We start from the raw sequence: 26013 nt of genomic DNA on the forward strand, positions 1-26013 counted from the left end.
GCAATACACGCATAATCGACGTGTGCCCAAGTAAGTTCGCGCTACAAGAGAAATTCACTCATCTGCGTAATGGTGCTCGCGTTATGCTGGCATTTGCGCGCGCTTGAGTGGTTTATAATTACAGGAGGCGGCACGCCTTAACGACTCTCCCCGACGCGCCAGCTTGATATTTAAACGTCTTCGCGCTACCACAGTTCCCAGTAACGGCCGCTGGTTGCGAACGGTAACGATCTCCGCAATTCGCTAAGAATAAGAGTTTAGGAACACACTCAATGATGCTCGTATAACTTAAAAAGTAGAAAGATTCCAAGCTTGCTTAATGCTTGACGCACGGCGCCGTTCAACCGAACCATATCGGAAAAGAAAACTATATCCGTTCGCAGATATAACGAGCATTAAATAAAGCATTAAGATTGACATCGATTTAGACACTACAACGCCCGCACTGCAGAAGCAGTTTGCCTTCCCAAAGCGCACGTGTATTGTGTACCGGGCAAGTGTTCTTGGAATCATGGCGGGCACTTTTGAGTTGCCCCTTCTCGAAGAGCCCGCAAGAAGGGTTTTCGCATAGCTTTCGACTAGGTCTACAAATTCACCAGTACAAATAATTATTTCGAGCTGAGCAAATGGAACAATGTGGATCGAGCGTTGGCTACTTAATCTTCACCTAGCAGTGCCGGCGCCCGCGAGTTGATGGACGTGCGCAGAACGAAACACGAGCAAATCAACTGGATGGCGCAGCTTTCTAGATTTGCCAGTCTGTGTGGGAATGGCTCACAAAAGCTTACGTTTTGAAGACAGAGCGCATGCTATATAACGCCACGGTCGCACGCACAAGTTCCGAGTAATTAGGTGCACGAGGTTTTGTATACTGCTTATTTCTGCATCGCGCTTCATTCCGGCGTAATAGCTATAGGTCAATCGGCCGAGCATCTACGCTGTTGACACGCCAACGCCTTCCCCTCAGAGCGCTGACTCTGCATCAGTCGTTCAGAGCTTGAGGTCACGGGAGAATTTTGTGCGAAAGTTAATGGCGACTTCGTTCTGCTCGCTGAGTTCTCGCTACATGACGTTCCCATCGCGAGAGAACAAAGCATGGAAGTGCCTTTCTCTATGGAGGAACTGCAAGCGGCCTTGGCTGCATGTAGGCGATCGTCATCACCCGGTCCCGACGGGGATGGCGATCCTACGCTGCCTTAAGGCACCTAGGTTCAACTGCACGATGTTGTCTTCTGGATATGTTCAATCGATCTTGGCGGGACGGCATAGTCGCCGATGGTTGGAAGCGTAGCCGACTGGTGCCTCTACTGAAGCCTGAAAAGTCTCCTCTGGACCTTACATCGTACCGGCCGATTGCAAATGCGAGTTGCATCGGTAAAGTGATGGAGAGGATGTTGCTGACACGTATGGAAAGGTACCTCGGATACTATAACATTTACCCTGAAGCTATGGTTAGTTTTTGACGTGGGCGGTCTTCAACTGACAGCGTCATTGATCTCGTGATCTCCGTGCAGCAACAAAAAGCTATGAAGCGCCTCTCTAAGGCACTCTTCTTAGATGTAGAAGGTGCCTACGACAACGCAGCCCATGAAGCCATTCTCCAAGCCCTTGAGGCTGCAGAACTTGGAGGCCACGTCTTTGGGTGGATTAGGAGCTATCTCTCACGGAGACCTGCGTTTGGCCTTACGGAGGATCACCCGACAAGTAGATATCTCCACTCATGGTGTCCCACAAGGCGTAGTGTTGAGAGCCCGACTCTTTTCAATCTCGTTCTCGTGGAGCTCACCGAAACGCTACCACAGATGGCTAATGTATCGCTCTACGCTGACGATATTTGCATCTGGCTGTCCAGCGTGACACCTCCACAAGTACGAGCCAGAATACAGAAAGCGGCAACCCTGACAGCGGCATACTTTGGCCGAAAAGATCTCGCGATTTCTACAGAAAAATGTGCACTAGTAGCATTCACACGAAAACCGATGTCTTTCTACACGGTATGTATCGAGGGCCAGTCAACTGCGTACAAGAAAGCTCACATGTTCTTAGGCGTTATTGTAGATCGTGACCTCACATGGAGTCTGCGTGTCTCATAGATGAATAAAAAGCTCATATGTATAAAATTGTGGGGTTTAACATGCCAAAACCACTTTCTGATTATGAGGCACGCCGTAGTGGAGGACTCCGGAAAATTTCGACCACCTGCGGTTCTTTAACGTGCACCTAAATCTAAGTACACGGGTGTTTTCGCATTTCGCTCCCATCGAAATGTGGCCGCCGCGGCCGGGATTCGATTCCGCGACCTCGTGCTCAACAGCCCAACACCATAGCCACTGGGCAACTATGGCGGGTCTCATTTGTATTGCGATTATGTTCAAATTCGTAGCGGGAAAATCGTGGGTACCGTCCGTGCGCTCCATGTTGCAGCTATACACGGCACTTTTTCTCCGATTTTTGCGATACAGTCTTCCTGTTTTGTCCAACACATGCAAGACTAATATACTTGCACTACAGAGCGTACAAGCCCAAGCACTTCGTAGATGTCTTGGCCTCCCGAGATGTTCTTTGAAAGCTGCAACGATTGCCATTACACAGGCGCACGCAATCACCACTCATATCGTTGGTGAGGCTATAAGAGCGCACATTCGACACCTTTCACGGCTACCATCCTACTTAGCCGATTTGCCAGTGCGAATACTAACGCCTACATTCTGTGGTATTGCGACGAGACACCATGACTCGATACCGTCTGGCTTCAAGCCTGCGAAACGCCCAACATCGGCATTCTGGTGTCTCCAGCAAATTTACGTGTGCCACTCAGTTCTTGGAATTGCTAAGAAGGCAGACTTGTCACCGCTAGCCCTGAAACAGTTGTCTCTGCTTCTCCTGAACGAGTCTTATTTTGACCGCATACACATTTACACGGACGGTTCCATCAAGTCCAAGAGATCTACCGGATCAATAGTGGTTCCATCGGACGTCGTCTCTGCAGCTTAAGTATTCGCACAATACTACGTCGACAGCAGCAGAACCTGCGGCTCTTCAAGGTGCACTCAAGTACGTACTCCAGCAGCCACCAAATCATTGGGCCATCTTCTGCGATTCCAAAGCAGCCCTACAAACTGCACTTTGCCCTACGTCATGGGCTACACGAGCAGTGTACGAAATAAGGCAAGCTCATCACCACGCGCTCGAGAAAGGACACGACATTGTATTTCAGTGGTAGCCGAGCCACTGCGGAATTGTCGGCAACGGCAGCGCAGATGAAGCTGCTCGCTCGCTTCATCAAAAACAGCTGCCTATGCCACTCTCGATAACGGATGCTGGGCGGAAACTTCAATCACTCTCTCGCCACACCACACTTCTACGATGAAATTCACCGGGTTTCAGCAACTCACGCTTCCATTCTCTCGACCCTAACATGCGACTTCGCCTGCCACCTGGACTCTCCCGTCGCGAAACAACTTTGTTGTATCGCATGTGGTTGGACGTCTCATTTACAAATTCCTATTGATTCCTGATAGTAATAAGCAACAGTGCGGCGTGGTGCGGGTGCGATGAGACTGTAGAGAACCTTCTGTGCCACTGCCCATCCTTTGACACTCAACGACGTGCTTTACAAGCGAAACTTAACCTGTGAGATAACAGAGCGCTCTCAGAAGAAAAGATCCTTGGACCATGGTCTTATGTACGCTTGCACGTAAAAGTCTACAGAAGCAATTCTGCACTTCTTGAAGGACACTAGATTGTGTGAACACTTGCGACAGTGGAGATTCCTCTGCGACTGACGGTGATTGACTGACTTTTATATTTTTTTCTACTTATCTATTCTTACCCTTTCCCCTCCCCAAGTGTAGGGTAGCCAACCGGGCACGTCTTTTGTTAACCTCCTTACCTTTCCCTTTTCGTTTCTCTCTATCTCAAATATTGTCTATCCCTGCTGGAAAGCGCGAGAAGTGACAAGCTTCATTAGAAGAACGCTCATGAGAAAAAATACGACCATGTATCGTAAAGTGCTTCCTACTACCACACACACACACACACACACACACACACACACACACACACACACACACACACACACACACACACACACACACACACACACACACACACACACACACACACACACACACACACACACACACACACACACACACACACACACACACACACACACACACACACACACACACACACACACACACACACACACACAAAGACAGGGTTCGCGAGTAAATAAGCAGGGGCAAAGGCAATGATGTTAGACAGCTGTCGTACTCGGTACAGACAGGTCGAAAACAACAACAACAACAACAACAACAATAATAATAATAATAATAATAACAACAACAATAACGCAAGGTGACGCGGCATTTCAAGGAAGACAGCGCTCCGCGTTCCGGTGTCCGAGGCGAGAGCGTATCTATGCGCGGGCGAAAGAAACCCGACTGACGGCGAGCGTGCCTACAGTCCGTGAAGCTAAGCGATGAGCGCAGTCGGTGATCGATTTCTCCACGCTCTTTCACCTTACATGCCGCGTCGGCAACAATTTCCATCCCCACCCCATTCTTAAGGCCGCTCTCTGTCCTTCCTCCACACTACTTTTAAGCAGCGTCAAAGTGCGCCCGGAGATAACCTGTCTCCTTCCTATCGCTTTATCAACTCCATCCATCTTGCAGGGGAGCACGCAGGCCGACGGGCGCGCCGGTTTGTATCTCTTGGGCGCCTGCCTCCTTCATCAGATGGCTACAATTTTTTTTTTCTCTTGTACCCCCCCCCTCCCCCAAGCTCACTATTCCCGCGTGAGATCGGGCGGCCGGCTTGGATCTGCACGCCGGCGCGATGTGGCTCAAGGGATGAAACTAAAGGAACGTGACATTACACTATAGCATATTCCGGAATGGCGCCCAGGACGTGATAGTTTTGTACGAGTAGCAAGCATTAACAAAAATCACGAAACGGGGAGAGGCGTCGTTCGCGAACGAAAGGCGAAACCCGAAGCATGCCGACATCAATCATCAGCCACTCTTCCCCCCCCCCCCCCCCTGTGCCCGCTGTGTGCCTTGTACGGAATGCCCACAAGTATATCGCGGTAATATGCCCGACGTGTCACATAAGCTGCGCTGACTTCGATGCCCCAACATGCTGACTCATGCTGGGGAAGCTTAACACAAAGCCCATAGTTGCGTTTCTGGTGTGCTGGAGTGAAGTTTCAGCTGTCGATAGTTCTAAATGCAATTTTATTAATTGATTACAATACCAATTCATATTTTCTATGACGTGGGACTGTTAGGGCATAACAGTGATACACCTGTGCAGGGTTGCTCGTATTAAACGTTCACTAACAATTAACATTATTTCAGTTTAGACTTTCAAAGCTCTACTAGCATTTGGTGAGAAAAAGTTGATTATTAGTGAAGGAAATTAATTAGTCACCTGTTTCTCGAATGTAGCGGCTAAGCCGCAACATCGGTGACGATAACGGGGATTTAATATTTTTCCGCATTTGGGCTGTGTCTGCGGGGGAGCTGAAAAGTGGCTGTACAGAATCATTGCTTCTTTTAGAATTCAATGCAATCTTTTTGTCGATAAACAATACAATATAGTCTCGAACAGGCGACGCCGAAATTCGTAACGTAACCGGGAGTTGCAGGTGCGAAAACATTATTGCGGCGCTTATTATTGCCACCTTTACTGTTTTTGCATCGTTTCCGGTTAACCAGGTCTTCGATCGTGTTCAGACTTTCCTTGTGTATTTTAGGAGTGTTATACACTTTATGGACGGATTTACCCCATAAGAAAAGTTTACATTATTTGGGGCGCATCTTAATTTTCCCCAACAATAATCGTTATCTATCCTGCGTGCGTGTACTTTCTTTAAAAATGTGCGCTCGCATACTTTTCTGTTAATAATGCTACGTCACGCCGATAACGCGCACGTTTCCAGGTTCGTGACCTGGAAGCATGCTATAGAGTTTTCTACTATTACTAGGGGGAACTCTGGCGCTGCGATCACTCAGCCACCATGGGAATTATATGGTTGGCACACATGGATTTGTCTAAAATTCGTGCGTGCGGCGTCAGACGTTCTTGTGGCTTCGTTTATTACGCTTTAACAGGCTTAAATTTAAATTGCCAAAATATCAAAGAAACTTCTCCCTTTTTTATGCGGAAGGTAATGAGACTCTGCAAGCACGCTGCTAATTGCAAGGGTTCAACTTGTCCATGCGTCCGTGCCGTAATGGTTTCAATATCAGGCTTCTGTGCTAGAGGTCCGGTGTTCGAATCCTGCCGTCGGACAATTTTAGGAATGCTTGCTTAATTACTTATAACGCAGTAACTTCTTAAAAGTGATCACTGTCGAAAGTCACGAAGCCTTTTAAAGGCATAAGGACGAAGTTTAGGCGAATCCCTGTACTACCCATCATTCCCCACGCTGGTTGAACTTGTCCTGCTTGCAGCTTCCGTAGACACTCTACCTACAGCGCCGCAGTTCCCTCTCGTATAGTGCACGAAACTCTATGCCTGGAAGCACCGGACGCGCGGCGTTAAAGAAAGGAAAGGCACCCAGGATAGATGGCGATCACTGCTCGGGGCTCAAGATGAGCCGCAAAGAGTGCAGCTAAACTTGATGCCCGTCCTTGCGTCATTAGATTAAAAATGGCGCGCAAACTTTTCGTGACCTGCGTAAGTTTGCATAAAGCCGTACAATAGCACGCATGCTTCGTATCACCGGCGTCGCGCGCGTACGAGGCAGCGCCGGCGTCACCAGCGAGCTGCGCGCGCGCGCAACATGCGGTCAGGCGGCCCATTTCGCTTCGAGCAAATAAAAGGCGCAGCAGCCCTAATCACTCAGAGCGCGCACGCAGAGGCAGGCCCAGGCAAGCAGTCCGCCGCAGGCCCGCGGCTCCGGCCTCTTCCGAGGCCAGCCGCCCCGGGTCCCCTCGCAGTGAAAAATGGCTAAACCAGAAGGAAGGACGTGCGCGTCAAAGCGACGGACGCGCGCGAGGCCAGAACAGGCGGCCGCGAGATTCGAGAACCGGAGCCCCCCCCACCCCCCCGGAAGAAAAAAAAAAAATCGACGCACCCGCGGCGCCAGCGCGACCGAGCAATAAGTTGCGCCAGCAAACCAAAACCGCGCACAGAGAAAGAAATTAAAGGCACGAAGGTCTTCCGAGAACAAACGAAAGCGACCGTCTTGCACTACAACTTTCCCGACAAAACGCCCCCTCCCCTTTTCTCTCAACAACGCGCACAGAGATTTGAGACGATTCAAACACAGCGAGCAGAGAAAGAAAAACAAGCAGTATATTATAGAATAAAGAAAGGTGCCCGAGAAGTGCTACGTCTCCCGCCTTTGAACGAGGGAAGCCCAGCACAAAATGCGGACAAAAAAAAAAAGAAAAAGGAAAGCGCATTCATCCGATTCCCCTCTCCTGCCTTTGTTTTTTCGTTGCCCGTCAAGAGGCGGCCCGCGCCGGGCATGCGGCAAGCATTCGTCGGCGCCGTCGCAGCCGCGAAGGGTGCGGGCCGCGGACTCGACAGGCTGCACTCCCGGCGTGTAACACAATGCACAGCGGGACGATCCCGGACACGGTTTCTTTTACTTTAGACGCGCGCGCTGCTCTGGCTATAGCGTGCGTCTCGTCGTTTTCGCCCGAGGGGCGGGAAAAATATTACCTCCTTCCTTCGAGCACACAGTCAATGTGACCCGCATTGCTTGGGATCCACTTGAGGAATGAAAAAAGAAGAAACGAAGGAGACACTCGAGTCTTCATGAATGTCAGAGGACGTAGACAGCTCGGAGCGACAGATGCTTAATCATCGCGTGGAACAATAAGAGTGAAAAGCTGACAAAACCACAGTCATACGCTGTTGCTAACATCTCTATAAATATGTGAAATTTGAGGGTATAAGAGGTAGCTTTGAGATTCCTTTATTGATGCGAGAGCGAGATCAACGAGAGACGAAAGGACGTAAAGGGATAAATCGGCCGAAAACGATCGGCGTGACAAAGTCCTAAAACAGCCCGCAGGTCAACTTTACGGCCAGTCCAAGTTCACAAAGTTGGAAAACAACGTAAAACTTCAAAAGCGGGTAGGGATTTGACGGTAAAACCATAAGTTCAACGCCGTGACAGCACAGATTATGCCAACGATTTTGTCTCTCGCCTGATAATGACTTCCGGAGGCCGTGCTGGGAAATATAAAAAGAGTGGGAGAGAGAGGGGAAGATTGACTGAAGGAAACTTGCGATATGTGAGCGTGAGCGATGGAGACATAGAGAGAGAGGAGGACGGGACGCGCTTAGGTACCTTGGTTCGAAATAGGTCGACATTTCAGGGCTTTCAGCTTTGTACAGCACACATCACAAAGGTTCTCACAGCTCGAAATTGACATTAAGGTGAAAGATGTGATACCCATACGGGGAAGTACCCACTGCAAAATTTCGGTTCGAGATGTTTGAAATGGCTTCAAGGATTTTTTTTTTTTCTTCTCGGATCCCATGCTCCGCAATATTTTGGAGTTGGAGTTGCGAAGGGAACACCTTTCGTCGCTTTCAGTTGAGCGGAACTTCGTCGGTATATGCAGCATTTACGTATTGCTCAAAACTTTAGCGAGGAAGGCTGAACCAGGAGTAAGCCTGCGCAGCAAAACAGCTCCTTCAACTATACCGAGCCGGCGGCCGAAACGTCGTGCGGAGGTCTCGAACAACTTTAAACCTCAGCGTTTAACCAACGCCTCCCACACAACAGCGAGGCCGCGAAGTGCAGAGAAGGAATGCAGAGATCGTACACATTTCAATGGAAGACATGAGCAGCGTTTATGTAGCGATATTTTCTCGTAATTATCGTTTTCAATGAGATCTCTGCCTTCAAAGGCGAACAATGGCTCAAAGCGCGCAGGGATTGTTGAACGTGCGACCACATAAAATGGAAAGCGCCCGCGCTGGGGTTCGCTGTGGCAAAAGCAGTACAATAACTGCAAGTCGCGAGGACCAAAGAAGATCTACAGCTATAGGTGCTAAGGAAACTGCGAATGAACCCTAGCTGCGCGTACAAGCACTGGGCAGTACTTTCAATCTCGCAGAGAAAGTACGGAAGCGGGTGCTGGCTCTGGAGCCCAACTTCGATCGTTCTTAGCTTTCTTCCTCCGCGATTGCTTCATGCTCAATCCAGAGAGGAGGATAGAAAAAAATTGTTTGAAACCGGTATATACAAGAAAAAGAACGGCTTACGTACATTCCGTTCTCTTTCATGCGCATGCTTTTTTTGTTTTTTTTTCCCCTCTGGAACTATGAACGTACCGCACAGACTAGCCAAACAACTGTTAGCTTGTGCTCGTAGCATGCCCACATGCCTCTATCCTCTGTCCCGCGCTGCTCGTGAGAATGCAGTCAATTAACATTTTTTTCTTGTCCTATCATACTATATGAAACGCATCTAATGCATTCAGGATACATTACGCCATATATACCACAAATTTAAGCGTGGTACTTATTTCTTCCTCGGAATGAAAACCAAAGGTGGCGCCGAGGTCGAGCGGGTGCACAGGCTGCTTTCGAAAGCGAAGTACCCGAGTATGAAAAACAGGGCGGTGGCGGTGGGGCTAGCGCCATGACATATTGTATACATTTCTATATATTAACTATGTGCGAATAGGGTATGCCGTTGGGCGCATCGTGTGGCTTCGCGGACCAGCGTAAACGGCGCTTTCTGCCTCAAGTATAGCGGCAAGCAACTAACCAGACAACAGACGAGCGCGTTTACTGCTTCGCGCTATACGCCCTTGAGACAGAAACAATGGAATGTGCCGCCCTTCTAAGTAAAATGTTTACTGCATTGAACTCGGGCTATGCGTAGAACTCGCAACATATAAACTAACTAAATACATCCTCACAACACACACCGCAGTCGCGATACAGCGTCGCCTCAGTCTACGAGGATGTGCGCGCGGACTCTCGTGGCCCTTACACCGCGCGCCGCATGCCATCGAAGCACAGCAGAGTGCTGACGTGAATCCGATCGCTCGCACGCAACACAAGCTCTTTCCCTCTCGCGGTCGTGCACCGCGAAAAGTGCCGGAGGGTTTCTTCTGTTGGTCAGTTTTTTTTTGTCCCACGCAAGCTCTTCGACGGGTCCGCCCCCGAGAAGGACCGATCTCGCAGCCGAAAGCGCGCCGGGCCCAGGGGACATATCGGATTTCCTCGGGACGCCTGGGAACACTGCTCCGATCGCGCTTTCCTGTCGGCAATGCGAGCCGGCGGCGGTCTGAAAATCCCGTCCTCGCTGCGGGAGTCGTCGTCGTCGTATACTGCGCAACCTGCAGCACGGCCCCGCAGGCAAAATAAACTGTTTTCATAAATGACCTTCAAGAACTTTTAGAGTTGCCTCATTAGGATATTTCGACTTTGATCTTGGTGAGCGTTTGCATTTGTATTGCGACTTGAAATTCGGGAAAATAAAGACAAATATCCCCCCTCCCACACACACTATATATATATATATATATATATATATATATATATATATATATATATATATATATATATATATATATATATATATATATATATATATACACAGACGACTGGAGCTCGCGTCTGCATGGCGTGTGCTCCTCTGCCTCTCCGATAAAGTAATCAAGCTACACGGCGCCGGCGTCGTAAAGCTTTCTTCACATGAAATATTCGTAATCAGCAATACATAAACTGTCACACTTACAATTTCAAGAAAGAAAGAAAGGAAGAAAGAAAGTAATCGCCTCGAATCTCTGCTATCGCTGCAGAGTACGACGCTTCCATTCCAGGGTACGGCAGATGCATGCATTGCGACGAACACGGAACACAAGTGCACTCGTGTACCGAGCAATGGGTGTGCGGTACCCCAGGTGGTCAAAACTAGCCCGGCCGGGAGCCTTCCACTTCGACGTATGGTTCATAGCAGCTGTGTTGCTTTGGAACGCCCCGTTAATTCCCATCAATGAGCCTAATCTATTGCGCGCTGCCTCGGTCGCGCCAAATTCGATTTCGGCAGACCCCACATCTGAACAATCGCGGCTTTGGCTCACACAACGAAGCGAGAAAGATGAAGCAAAATATAGATCCATCAGCATCTCGGTGTTCCGCAGAATCGGCGCGCGAGCGCACAGGGCCTCGGGTCGCGTAAAATTTGATCGAACTCTCGAATTTTTCGTAACGTTTACGAACCTTGGCTCGTTTAACGGCTCTACAAATGTCGCGCCAACCTTTGCGAGAAAAAAATTCTGTGCGCGAAAATGATTTCAAGTGCTGAAGGATTCGCCAAGCGGACAATTGACGTAGGGCGTCCAGACCAAAATCCACATTAAAGCACCGTATACGGTCTAGGCGATACTCCTCGCACGTCGAATCAACATTTCTGTGCCCACCGGGGTAGCTTCGCGGCTATGGCCGCGAAGCTACCCTGAGGTCGCATTTCAACGGGTAAGGAAAAAAAAAAAAACGCGAGTGCACTTAGACTTAGGTGCACGTCAAAGAACACCAGGGTGTCAAAATTAATCCGGAGTCCGCCACTACGGCGTGCCTCCTAATCCGATTGTGGCTTGGGCCCGCACCGCCCCATAATTCAATTAACGTTGAACACTTCTGCAACGATACAATGTGCCACGTGAAGTAATGATAATGCCCAACCCTCTCAGAGATTACGAACAATGGCGCATAACAACGCTTCAAGCAAACACGTCTCCCTGTGCGTACTACGTAGACAAACAGCAGTGGTGCACGCAAGGTAGCGTTTAACGTCAACTCACCACTCGTATTGGACTAAATGCTGACGAAATTAGCCATTCGCTATCGACATCACCACCCATTATCGTCAATCAACGCGAACAGCACAGAAAGATTCACTTATATCGATTACCACAGTGCGTGGGATCCGCATATTATTATTTTTTATTCTTGTCCCTGTGTTTCCGTATACCGATTGCGTTCGTTTATCCATATACCAAGGTATTTATATTCTTTTACCCGAGGTATTTCTTGGCCCTGTATTGACACTGTCTGTTCACTGTTTTCATTGAATACCATAACAGCTGATTTTTTAACGCTAAATTTCAGACTTACATTCTTGCCTTCCTGTCCACGGATATTAGCCAAACGTTGCATATCACTTTGCTCGTTAGCTAGCAGCACAATGTAGTCCGCATAAAACAAACCTGAAACATGCTGTTCTACTAGTGTATCGGCCTGTTTCCACGAGAAATTAAAGGCGTTATCGTTACTGGCAAACACCGCGGAACTCTAACCATCGATTATACAGCCTCGAGCCATCCCTGAAAATGAAATTACCAGCAAACCTTTCACGACGTGACGCAACACTGCTGTGCCGGCTGTGAGTAAGAGTAGCATTCACAAACTCTTACAACTATCGTATTGGAATGGCGGACTCACCGATGAGCGCTAGGTGAAAGTCCGAAGAGACCATCAGCTATCTTCAATGCCGCTGTTCTCGCTTCGATAACCAACGCCAGACTCTCCCGTGTGCCTTGAATAGACTGGATGATAGGCCATTTACGGAAGCGAAGATCTTGGGAGCCTGGCCTCACAGTTCATTGGCCCAGAAAGCAGTTCGAGCGTTTTTTCACTACTGAAGGCAGCAAACTTGAGTGCCCGACTGTAGACATGCTGCACCTAGCTTAGTGCATGTGAAAGAACGATATAGACTGATCTCTCTCTCTCTCTCTCTCTCACTTCCACATCTCCCTCCCCACGTGCAGGGTAGTAAACTGGACTCAGCCTGGTTAACCTCAATGTCTTCCCTCCCCTTCCCCCCTCTCTCTCTTTCATGCCCATTTTTTCCCCTCAAATACAACCTCGTCATTGCATTGGAAGGATTCGGAAGTTATTTTTCGGACGTAACTTAATGCCGCATCCCCTTCCCGTTTGTTTCCATCTTCGTCTAGGATATGTTGTTATAGTGTTCCAGACTTGCTGCCTAATAAGTTTATGTGGTTCCAACACATTCTAGGTGCAGCCTTTTTTTTTCTCACGAATTTCTGACAACAAACGTTCACTTTCACCTTTTATCTTTGCTTGAAGCAGTATTTGAACCATAGGTTTTTTTCTCCCGGTGAATTTCCCATTTTCTGGCTACTTCCGCCCGAGGCAACTGCGGTTTTTTTTTTTTTTGCCTGCCTGTGCTTTCGTGATATTTTCTGTCATTCGGCAATCGCTTCTCGTGTCTCCCTGCTCCACCAGATTTTCGGTTTCTATTTTTCCTTCCCAACGAACATGTTGCTTCTATTTCCGTATTTCTGTCGTAATTACACTTGAAAGCCCACTATACTTCCATTCTTTGCTTGGCCATTTGCCAAATCCTTCCTCGACTCTTGTTACTATACTTATTTGTTCGTCGTTCAAATTTGGACTGGCCATTCTTCGCTCCTTGCTCTCTTTCCCAACTACATATCCCATTTTCAAAATGATTCGTTTATGGTCAGGGTCCCTGTGCTGCTATACCCTGCCTCGTCAATGACCATTTCTCTCAGCTCACCACAAATTCCTTCTGTCATCAGACAGTAATAAATGGTCGGTTGCCGGTTTTCCACGTGGTCTGCCCATCACCTTTAGGCCCTGTATTCACGATAACGAGGTTACGTTGCTAGCAATGATCTAGCATTAACTTCCCGTTGCTGTCGGTATAAACATCTAGATCCTGTATGTGAAGATTCATGTCACCTATACTCCATCTAGCAAGCTGGTTTCAGTACTGTCGAAGCTACACGCATTCTTAGCCAATAGGAAGGCCGAATGGGCCTCGAGATATGCTCATCCCCGCGCCGTCATCTGCTTAGCGTTTGCTTGCCATCCCGTTACCTGCTCTATGGTTGGTGGATTGACGAAAAAAAAGATGTTTTGACGCCGTAACCATAAGCTACTTTTACATGCATGCGACAGCAGAGCTTCGCTTTACCTGTACACTTTTCCGGCAGTCACCTTGCAGCCTCCTTAGCAAGTAGTACGGGCGAGTGCCTTTACAAAGGTTCACCTGCGCCACAGCGTCTGCTCGGCATCTACTTGGCGTTTGCTCGCAACTGTCATCACGTACCATCTTAGAACGGGGTAGTAATATAATGCTGCAGTGAACAATTGGGCTTTTATAGCGTTCCGCATCGGCAACGCATCACTAATGCTAATGGTGCGGCGCCATCTGTAAACTTGAAATCAAACCAGTTTTACGGCTCGGTGCCGCGTCTGTAGTCCTATCAGCGTGAAAACAAACATCCAGTCCTAATAATTACGAAAAAACATACCGAATGATCTGACCTCAGCTTGAGATGAGACTTAGCGATGACGGATTTTGCCGCTTGTTTCTTGCTGACAGGGCGGAGAGCGAGTAGCAAGCGCGAATTCGGATCGAAGCGGGTGGCCGCGGCGCTGTATGGAAGCTAGCATGTTAATTGCCACGGTTAGGGTGGCTATTACAGTTACCGGCGGTAACTGCCACAATAATTCTCGGAATACGACGTGCATGAGCAAAAGTCCTAATACGTCACATATCGCTGTACCGTATCGTGTAGCGAGTAAAAATAAAGCTCTCTTGAGTGTAGCCAATCAGCCAGATACACCCGGAACTATATACCGCTGCGCAAGTATATTTGTCTGTGTACTACACGTACTTTCGGCAGTGCTGCAACCAGCTTGTGAGATGGAGTGTAATAGGATAATGTCAGCGTGAATCCCGAAACACCTAATATCAACACTTAGGCATTTCACTAACTCTTGATTCTTCTTTCTGCAATTATTTCCGGTCCACAAATACGGTTACGCCCAGCCAAGTTTTCTTTCCTCTCATTGTGCATGATAACGAAAGATACTCTTGACATATTGAATTTACTCTTTCCCATTTGGCTCCCTGATGTACGAGCATTCCGACTCACCCTCCGTTTCTTTCCGATTTAGTTCTGTTGCAGCCGCCCCCCCTTAAAAAAAAAGAAAGAAAAGAAAAGCAACTGCGCGACCAGCAAGTCGTCAGCCCATTTCTCGTCCAAGCCTGTGATTGAAGCAGATTCCGTCTCTTTCAAAACCACCGTACCTTTTCACTTCCCTGTTTGCTTCTACAACCTCGAAACCTTTCTCTCGGCTCAATCTCCCCATAGCCTTACTTGCAGCCACAACAGCTCATTGTACATTATTGTCACGTAAAGGCACCTCCGGCACCGTGCACACCATAATCTGCAGCTGAACGCACCCCATACAGTCCCCTATTGAGGCAGCACAAGACAGCAAGCATACTTTTCAATGCCTGCCAAATACGAACAGTTACGTTATGTAGTACTGCAAAGAAGGCCCGAGGTTTCGGTGCGCATGTAAGCAAAGCCTTATTAGAGGTTCATGTAAGGGCGCCATTGCGCGCTAACGCACGAAGTCAGACTACGCCTCAGGTTCCTGGTCGCCAGGGAGCGCAAGCCGCTGATTGAACACGGAGCGCAAATTTGGGACTGCAGAAACGACTAAGCGATTGTGTGCGCATAAGTGTTGCAGACGTAAGCATAAAGCTGTGCAAGTACTCCCGGCGCTACACGCAAGCGTTGAAAGTGATTGCGAAAGAATTCGCAACTATACTGGTTGCAGGCGACCCCAGAATTTAGAGAGGGAGGTATGTCGATGAGGCACCTATCCTTAAAAAAAAGGAAAGAAAAAAAAAAGAAAGCACATTTGCTTTACCCACGATCAAGGCATCCCGTCAGGTAACGACGGTTCCCCACAGCGGCATAAACGATACCTAATTTCTCGAAAAATGTAGCACAAGCTATGTAATCTTTCGGCGTCCAGTAATCGCGCCGAAGCGCACCCTTTCGCACTCAACCTTTCTTGCTGTCTCACCCTCGAGAACACACACACACACGAACAACCAAGGACTTTTTGCTCCTTTTGCGCAATCAACCAGGCTGTTTGAGGCTAGAAAGCTTCCTCACGAGCATCGGCCACAACACAGGACTCTCCGCACTGGCGCCGGCTCGAAGTGCTCAAGAGGATCACTTTCCGCACTGGCTGAATATGGGAAAGGCGCGCGCCCATCTCGAATGGCCGCAGACGACGAGCCGTCCTACATTCGGTGGCATACTACCGAATGCAGCGCGCCAGAGGGATGGCGTATCAAAGCGCCATTAGCGCGAAAGAGTGCCCCGACGCAGCGCGGAGCGGAGGAGGGAGGCATCGGAAAGCCGCCGCGCGACGGTAGCAAGGCGCCCGCAATCCCGGAGTGGGGCGGCCCCGAAGTGATGGAAGTACAGCAACGGAACAGCGAAGGAGCAGGTAAATCGCGCCAGAACATCCGGGAGAGGCGGCGGACAAACACGGCGGGGGAGGAGCAGTTAGCCGGGTGTCGGGCGCTGCACGCGCGTCGCTTACAAATAACGCCACTCAGAAAGGCGGCGGACAAGCCCGCCGAGCGTTTAATGGGCGCTCAGTTCGACGAGCGCCGAGCGCAAAATGCCCCTTCCCCATCCGATCCGCGCTGGGACAAAAGGACAAAGCGCGCGAGAAAAAAAGATAAGCGAGAAAGAAAGGAACCGAGAGAAGGAGGCGCGCCCTTCCTGAGCCGATTGGGTGGCGCCGTCCTTCCGGTTGCTGCGGCATGCGATTGCGGAGACCGCCGCGGGAACGGGGCCAAGCGCGCGGACCCTGAGAGAGCATTCGGCCCGGAGCGGTTCTGCACGACGACGACGACAAAGCGCGCGCTCGCGCGTCTGACCCTCTCCGCGGCCATACAATTTTAGCAGAGCGCGTATACTCAGTTCAGTGACCGCAGCCGATCGAGAGTGATGCGCGCCCGCTCGAGAAACGACGCCGGCACGACCAAAATTGGCGTTGGTGTGCTGCCGCGTCTGCGGTCGCCATTGCGCGCTGTCCCGCCGGCGAACGTCACTTGGGACGAGAGGACTCGAGAAAAGCGCGGCCCTCGCCCCAGCCCAAGTGTTATCTGGTGGTGGGACCGCGCGCGACAGTGGCAACCGCGAATGCATTGAATGAAGATGAATTGGGAATCTGTAGGATTAGGGCGACGACACACAAGGTGACCAACGAACGTTCGGAGGAATCGAGTGTTCCGAAAAAGCGAACCTTCGGAGCGGGGTTAGCGAGCCTATTGAATACGCGGATGCAAGTGACTATTACAACGCGGCCCCGGAAATGAATAGAATGCATGTGCGCGCCACCAGAAATTGCGCCATGACCGTCAACACAATGGACAGACAGAGTTTCATTCATTCGTCCGTTAAGGTGGCACATGACAATCTCAGTAATATATGAAAAGCAGCGACGACACGCTAGCGCAGCGAAGAACAAAGCGCAGTCTTTGTGGCTGACTGCAGCCACATCTGCAGTATGCGCTATTACGAGTAGACGAGGCGGGGAATAAAGCCCCCGACCTCATACTCACAAGGAAAACCACCGTAGCCAATGCAGCCACAGCGAAAGGTCGGAGAGCTTGACCGATAAAATGTGCGAAAATAAGCGCACCTGCAGCTATGACAGTATAGACAATCAAAGCAGCTATTTAAAAAAATAATGAAAACGGAAAAACAAAAGGAAGCAGGATGGAAAGAGCGCACTAACAAGACGGCGATTTTTAGAATAGGCCAGGGAGTTTACTCTGAGAGGGAAAAGAAAAACGGAAAAGCCTGAACAAAGGTTACGTCAAGAATACAACGGCGAAGCTCCGCCGTTGCGGTTACTCTTCCACGTAAGCCAGGTATACGAACGACTCTACGCGAAACATGATCCACAACAGCAAAGAATCCGGAAAGACCGCTTTGACAACGGCCCTCTACTTGATGAAACAGTAACGGCGAGACGGAGTCACAATTGAGGACGAGAGAGAGAGAGAGAGAGAGAGACACGCAAAGGAAAGGCAGGGAGGTTAACCAGAAATTATCTCCGGTTGGCTACCCTGTACCGGGGGAGGGAATTAAGGACTAGATGCATGCGGTGCACGTAGTCTCCCATCAGCGCCGTTCATGGAACAGTGAGAAACGTTCTCACGCTCTCTGCAACCGTTACAGCGGGAAGCAAGCACATCGCTCATGCCCACAACGAATTACACACTGCAATATCTATAGATCACCTGCATCACTCATATTTAAGGCATCATGCTAGCCACGACGATATACAGAAGATCGTATCCCTGGTAGCGAACGAACACTCTAGTACTAAATAAAATCCACTTGCCCGCTTCCTGCAGGCCTGTTGAGTAAGACATTCTTTATTACATTTTTTTGGGGGGGGGAGGGGGGAGGGAGGGGGTATTGAATGTGAAGATAAACAAGAAAGAAAGAGGAAAAGAAAAAAAGAAAAATCGCTTCGAAGCATCGACTTGATTATATACACAAATATGACCTCTTTTCGGCCATTGTGCACGTACGTTCGAAACAGATATACCTTGGCAGCGGATATACTGCGCGCAAGCAGAGGATTTGTTTTATGAACCTTAGCTAAATTACCAGTTAAGTCTTCTATATATCCTCCGCACGGTGATCCTATGAGTAAATGTAGCGAGAGGGCACGACCCCAAGGCAATGAGCTCGTGATTCAAAGCAACTGCGAATGCTTTTTAGAGTCGGCAATTGAAACTGCCAGCTACCAGTCGTGCCTTCTTTCTTATGAAATGCATGCGCGCGCGCGCGCACACACACACACACACACACACACACACACACACACACACACACAAACACACACACACACACACACACGCATATATATATGAGCTCGTTAAGACGCTATAACTATACATATATATATATATATATATGAATATATGTTATATGAATATATGTATGTATATGTTTAATATATGTATAGAAAGGGGGTAAAGGGGATATATATATATATATATATATATATATATATATATATATATATATATATATATATATATATATAGAGAGAGAGAGAGAGAGAGAGAGGCGCACTTAATTCTCCATGTGCACCGCCGGGAACTCTCCAGTTTAGCCAAAAACTCGGAATGCGAGGCGAACTCATGACTACTATAATAACGTTCTGGGAAGGAGAAAAAGAAAACGCTTCAGCTTTAATATTCTGCCCATGTTACATGTTCGCGACGGAGTTTTACATGGGTAAGGTACTTCGTGCTTATTTAACTGATTCAGTTGTGAAATCCAAATCAGAGGAAATGGACGAAGAGAGCAAAAAACGCACTACAGGAAACAAACAAATAAACAAGAAAAATCATGGGGAACCGTGAAGTACAGAAAGATGGGAAGAGAGCGAACTTACAGGTTGCCGGTGTCTGGGCGAGACACAACAAGCACTCTACACGCGCTGGTTAGTTCCCAAACAAATAATCGATAAGCGAGACCCTCTGCATAAAGGATCACAGAATTGCGAACCCATAGAGACTAACTATATGCAAATTATATCCGCAAGCATAACATCACGCAACAGGCGACTCCATCAACATCGATTGCTGCGGAAGCCGCGCTCACCAGCAGGGTGGCTTCGTGGAACGACCGGTAAGAATTTATCAGCGTTATTATTGTGGCATATCGTTTCTTTCTCGAGCGTGAATAACGAACTATAGACGCTTGCATGAGCGCTACCACGATTCCACTGGGTTGGCGAAATAGGGTCGTGACGTAAACACGCGACCGCCACGAAATTTTGGCGACACCCGATTTTACGACTAAAATAAGAGTGAATACGCCACAAAAAGCTAGCAAAAGGAGACGTTTTCAATTTCAGTTGTATGGGCAGTTCTCTGGAAGGTATGTTACCGTGTGCATGCACGTACAGTAATCGTTCGTTCCACTTAAAGGGGAGCACTTAAATTATATTCAAGAAAATTACTTCAACGTACCTCCAAAGCAGCCGAAAAAAAAAAATGTTGGCAATCAATACCAGCGGCACACACACTTCCTGATTAAACATTAACCAGCTAGTGTTCGTAACAAAGAAGTATTTGTATGCTGCTAAGTAGACCTTTCCTTTAAGAGTGAATCCTCTATATCTTTGATTGAACGGCGTTATCTGACCTGTAGATGGCTAGTCCCTCGAGACCGCAGGACCCTATTCCTTTTGTTGGCTTTGGTAGCGCTCCTAGTGCGTGACCAAAATGCGGCCTTGGCCGAAAGGCAGGCACATATCTTACACACCCCCCCTCCATGCTCAGACTACGGCAAACTTCAGTCGGCGCCCAGCGTGGTGCACTGCTGCAATAAAGCACGGACCACAGCGCGAGCAGGGTTTACTCGCACTATCCACGCATAAAACTGAACGATGCCAAGCGAGGCAATTATTCAGAGAGGATTAGACGACAGCGGCCGGCGCTCGAAGCCGGCGCTGGAGCCCGATGCGGCTCCTCGCGCGGGGGAGGGACAGACACCGGCCAGATGAGGCGGAGGTGCCGAAACCTGGCCGCCGCCGCCGCAGTGGCCATCAATCTGGCACTTGACGAAACTTGGCGACCGATAAAGCGATCGGAGAAAAATGGAGCCGGCCCAAGACGCCCTCCTCGAGCGCGGGGCGCAAAGCGCGCGATAAGGCGTCCGCGGCCATGCACCGAGGCCGAGACGTCGACCGCGCACCGTTTCATTATCCGTTATCCTGCGGCGAGAAGACGCGCGCGAGCGCACCGTGCCATCGATTTGCGGACCCGCGCGGACGGCGGCAGCGGACCATTTAATGAGAGCCTATACGCTGCCGTGACGATGCGTTGCCTACGGGCGCCCGCGGCACGCCTTCCTTGGACCCTGTTGTGTGCGCACACATACGCACACTTGGCCGAGTTGATCAAGAGCAAAAGTCTAATCGATGCAGCGAACAGGCCTCCTCCCGCGGCCGCCGGGGTTGGGGACTACCCATCCTCACCGAGGCCCAGAAAGCACCGACACCTCCGTTGGGATAGCAGCAACTTGGAAACTTGGGTCTCGGGTCGAGAGTATCATGAACCAGAAAAGAATGAACAGTAGAATAGTGGAGACGCAGTAGTTTGGCAAGTATCGATGACGAAACAACTGACAAGTTACATTCTATTTTGTTCGGCATTTGGACCCTCTAAAAAAAAGCAGCGAAAGAAAAAAAAAAGCTTTACCTTATAGTTTCTTTTCGTGCACTCTTCGCTCGCGCATGAGCAGTGAACTGGTATTCGAAAGTCCCCTCGAATCGGCACGCTCGTTTCCTGGAAGCACGAACAACTATGAGAATAACGATGAGACCACACATTTACGCCAACCTAGCGATTGCAGCTGCAGAGAGAAGCGTCATATGTACGGCACAATGTCACGGAATTTTCTGCGTCGACGCACAATCACGCACTAATGAGTTGCAAGCGTGGCTCAGCCTGCCAAATCGCCGACTTGGAACACATCGCTGCACGAACGCGCTGCGTTCTTTCCCGCTCCATCATTCGTGTGCTGCAAAAGACGCGCAAGAAGAAAGAACGAACGAGGACGGCGGGAAGAAGTTCAAGGCCCCAAGCTTCAAGCGCTGAGGAGCCGCACCGCCAAGTCACGCGACAGTTGACAATGGTCTCCGCGACGCCGCGTCAACTGGGCGCGCATTCGGCCCCGCTCGACGGCGCAGAGCCGAGAATAGCCATTTCAATCCCGCTCCGGCACTGCCCGACTCGAAGACGCGGGGGTGGCGACGCGCCCATGTGTGCGCGCAGTTTAAAAGCAGCAGCGCGCGCGTATACATCACCAACGACGCGTGCACAACAGCAGCGACACGAGGCGCAAGTGAAATGAACGGCGAGGCGACGAGGACTATCTGATCGGTGCGCGCCGAAGGAATCCCGGGCATACGCTTTCTCTGCGTTTTCGGCGAGGCTCTCTCGAATGTTATTTTATTATGCCTTTTCCATCTTACTCCAGCGAGCCCAGGACGCGTGCATTCCGGGAGGCGCGAAGCGCATCATCGCTTCGACGGCGGGGGCGCCCGACTATTCGAAAGGAATCCTCGACAGATCACGCGACACATGCGCCAACTGGATTCGCAAGAAGGCAGCCGCCGGCACAATCACCACGGGCAGGAGAGTACGCAGCGAGAGCACGTTGCCCTACGGAGGGCACACACAGCGCAATGCTTCCGCAGTGAAGAACACATCGGGCGCTTGCCTCTCTTTTTATCGACGCCTTTTTTATTTCCTGCGAGGAATTTGGCATACGCGAAAAGCATGACGGGCCGACAGAAGTGAGCACCGCTACGTGCCGCATTAGTTTCTGCAGTAGGGATTGCAACCATCAGCTTTACAGGAAAAGCGAGAGAGAAAGAAGATTTTGCGAAGTACAACTTGCCTATTATGCTCCTGAATTAGTTCGCAGTTCACCTCGCGACACGTATTTCGACTGTGACGTCAATACAATTACGCAGCTATGTTTCCGACGGCTGCCTGCTCATCATCTCATTAGTGCCTTACATGCTTAGTTCTTTCCAGTCGATAAAAAAAGTACACAAATGTGTGCTTTATTATACTTTACGTAGCATATTACTCGGCAGGTTGCATTTTTCTTGTTTTTCTTGTTTACGATAAACGAGCGGCGAAACACACGCAGGCACGCACGCATGCGCACAACAAAAACAGCAGAAACGAATGACACAGACGTCAGGGGCGGAGGAAGCTGCGTCGGCGTTAAGGCGAACCGGCACGTAGCCACAGCACTTCCGGAACGGAAACGGAAGGATGAGCGGAAGTACGCTAGCGCGATCGATATCCGGTCGCATCCGAAGCGAACCGGAACAGATCAGCCAATCGGAGGAAACGACTGCATAGCAGAAGCTCGCGGTAAAAAGCCGTGCAGTAGAATAAAGCCACACCGAGGGCGTTCGCCCAGCGCAGCGGTCCGAAACACGACGCCCATAAAAACAACGCTGGCGGTGGCACTTGACACATCGACTGCAATGAAGGCCGACCTGAAACCGAACTGAAATGTCGATGACCTATCGATGGGTTACACTACACGAAACGCACCCGAGCATAGCGCCCAGTAGCGTCACCGATATAACGCAGCTAAGAAATGCGTTCTTCGGTCGGATGCCCTAGAGGCAGTTACACAGATGCGTGCAAAATGCGTGGGGGGCATAACGAGAGCCAGCTCAATTTATCTCTCCTCCGGGCTCGTGCGCTAGAACACCAAAGTGGCTTTTGGGTGGGCTCTCATTTGGCGCACAACCACACCTCTTAAATGTGAACGTGAAATGACGGCGCTTACGCTGTGGCGAACTCACTCGACCACGACAATGACACTGGGCGAACGCGTTTGCGCATAAGCTCAGGCTTAACCTACGTGCCAGAAAAGCATTACGAGTTTGGGTGTAGAACTCGACGGCGGTCGTTGCAAGCCCCCTCCCATACTTTGCTGAGCACTTCAACAATATTGCGGAAATCTGAAGAAATCACCAGGCGCAGTGGCAGGTCGCATGTCACTTTTACCACAACACACAAACAAAGCGCTCTCTAAAGTTTCTGTTTCAAGCACGAACGCAAAACAGTTACGACTTTCTTAGCCTCGCAATTTTGTTAGTGTAGTAGCATATTACAGTATTTTGTGCGCCCTTCTGCCTGGTCGTCATGCCCAGAGTGTTGCCCACATAGAGTAGCACAGAAACTCGTCTAGCTCCCCCTTCCGCTTTCTTTTTATCCCCCTTAACCCTTCCCCCGTGCAGGGGAGCCAACCGGAACTACGTCTGGTTAACCTCCCTGCCTTTCTATGCATCATCATCATCATCATCATCATTACTCTCTCTCTCGTCTCGGATACACTGCTTCGAAAGACAGCAACAGGCCGGCGGCGCTGCAGGCAAAGTGTGGGACAGCTACAAAGCGCACTAGAGAAACTGTTCAATACGAAAGCGCGCAGAAAAAAAAAAGCTGTAAATTTTCCACGCGACTCAGCCCCAACGACTCTTCATATAAGCGCGTGGTTGGTAAACTGCTATTAGGTGCTGGCTTGCGCGAGTGAAGGATAAATGGGGAAAATGAGAAAGCCGTACAAAAGCAACACATAGCGTAGTCGACTTAACGCACGATCAGATAACAGTGAAAATTGGATAATCACCTCAATCTCGTTGCGTTTCCTTAAAAGACTGCCTTTTTTTTTCTTTTTTTTTCCCCGAGGCGCCATTCTCAAGCTAAACAGCGGTACTCTTAAAGCATGCTTCGCCGCAACATGAGGCCTATTGCGGTAAAGCAGCTACGACAACCTATATGTCTCGCATTCGCACGCAAAACTACAAGTGCTCCCATGGTTACAGAAATAGGATGGGGCATCTTTATCGCCATTACATATTGTTTGTGGTACAGCTCTCTACACGAAACATACTTGCAAGTATAAACAACGACGGCCGCTTTCCTAGTTGAGGCAGAAATGTAGTTCGAAACCGGGTGTTGGGCACGTTACATATGCAAAAAGGGGTAGAAATCTAACACAAAAGCAGCAAGTAAACACTCCGTTTTAGAAATCCCACTTGAAACAAATTCGATAAGCCTTTCTCCAGGCTCGTTTATAACGAAAAAGACGCTTTTTTTTATGCATCCCACCAGTACGTTACATCGTACGCATTCATAATCGTTTCATAGCGTAAAAAAAAAAGAAGAAAAAAACAGCAACATTAACATCTAGGCAGCAGTTATCATGAGAATTTCTTGATGAAGCGATAAACAGTCTGCGTCCTGCTACGCCAAGGCGTCCGAGCAGCAAAGAGCAGCCAGGGAAAGTGCATTGTACAGCCAACGTGGAGTTCAGTTCCTATTGCATATCTTTCTTCGTTTTCCTTTCACACGAAAAACGCCCGTCCATAAATGAACAAGCTGCACAAGTCATTAGCAGTCGACAACAGACAGTGATATGTACACAAGCTGAACGGCACTGACATTTCTCCACTATCGTAGGCTTCGTCGCGTTTTAAGTTGCCTTCTAAACGAGCAGTTTCTTTTCGACAATAAAAATGGCCGGAAGCATATGGCTAGTCGACGACACACGCGTGCACTGTTCGTAGAAACAACGCGTCGCACAAGATGTGAGGGTTGTGCGCCGGCGACCTCTTCTTCACAGTTTACATGTTTCCCATTTTTACACACTATGCGACGCAGATGACACGAGCATTATCCGCTTCTATGCGGATGCGGCTTCGTGCGCTACGTTTGAAACAGCTGGCACGCGATAACGCGCTGGATTGGCACGCAGCCCAATCCGGGATCAAACCCTGCTTTAAAGCGTAACTATCTTTGCAAACCCTCCTGGCCTTTGCAGATCGTGGCTGCTGCTGCTTACGTGCCGAATAGCTCTCGCACAGAAAAAAAAAAAAAAATGGGCGTCCGATGATGCACCCCGGTCTCCGAACTGAACAGCCGGATGCTCTAACCATAAACTCAGGCGCACACTCCTCTGGTACCAACGCCGATGAAACAGGAGACGCTTACCACTGTATTTCGCATCGTACTTCTCTCTGATTAGGCCTCTCTTGACCATTCTTACCTCTACTAACATGAAACATCGTCGTCGTCGTCGTGACGTCAACGCGTCGACGTCTCACGGTGTACATTCGCATATTAAGTGCAGTTTGCATTCCGGCATACCTTGTCAGCCGTGCAGTCCATACACAAACGTTACTTGAGACGCGTTGCATAGATGACAATAAACTTCATGGACGCTTCGCTTCACACAGATCCAACCTGCCGTGTGCACACAGGTACAGAGAGAGAGAGAGAGAGAGAGAGAGAGAGAGGGGGAATGTGCCATCATAATATCACCATTTAAATTCGGTGTTTCAAACTTATTTAATTTCAGATAAAAAAACTAAGCGATTCGCGGTAAGTCTGCGGGCGTTGCGGTAAAGGTGCGCCCGCGTTAATTCTGACAAACGACAGACGCTTGGATAGAGAGTGAAGCAAAGCTTGAAAGAACAATTTCAGTTGCGCTACAGAGACGCAGCGCATGGAAGCAAGGGAAAGAAAAGCACGAATACGCCGCGTCTCCCCGCAGGCTTCCTTCGCCACGTCACATCAAACGGCGG

The 26013-nt window shown here is 49.4% G+C and overlaps 1 protein-coding gene across 7 annotated transcripts in view; it reads right to left on the reverse strand.

Moving 5' to 3' along the window:
• The window catches only part of Mcr (macroglobulin complement-related), a 242829-nt gene that overhangs the window by 83495 nt on the left and 133321 nt on the right, over positions 1–26013 (reverse strand). For 3 of the 7 annotated variants that reach the window (XM_070530075.1, XM_070530087.1, XM_070530068.1), the window contains one exon: positions 21092–21178. The exons of the other annotated variants lie outside the window; for them this stretch is intronic. The gene's annotated coding sequence lies outside the window, so the exon portion shown is untranslated. The remainder of the gene's footprint in view (positions 1–21091; positions 21179–26013) is intronic. 7 annotated transcript variants of the gene reach the window in all.

This window comes from Dermacentor albipictus, chromosome 1 (assembly GCF_038994185.2).
Source record: "Dermacentor albipictus isolate Rhodes 1998 colony chromosome 1, USDA_Dalb.pri_finalv2, whole genome shotgun sequence".
Taxonomy (NCBI): domain Eukaryota; kingdom Metazoa; phylum Arthropoda; class Arachnida; order Ixodida; family Ixodidae; genus Dermacentor; species Dermacentor albipictus.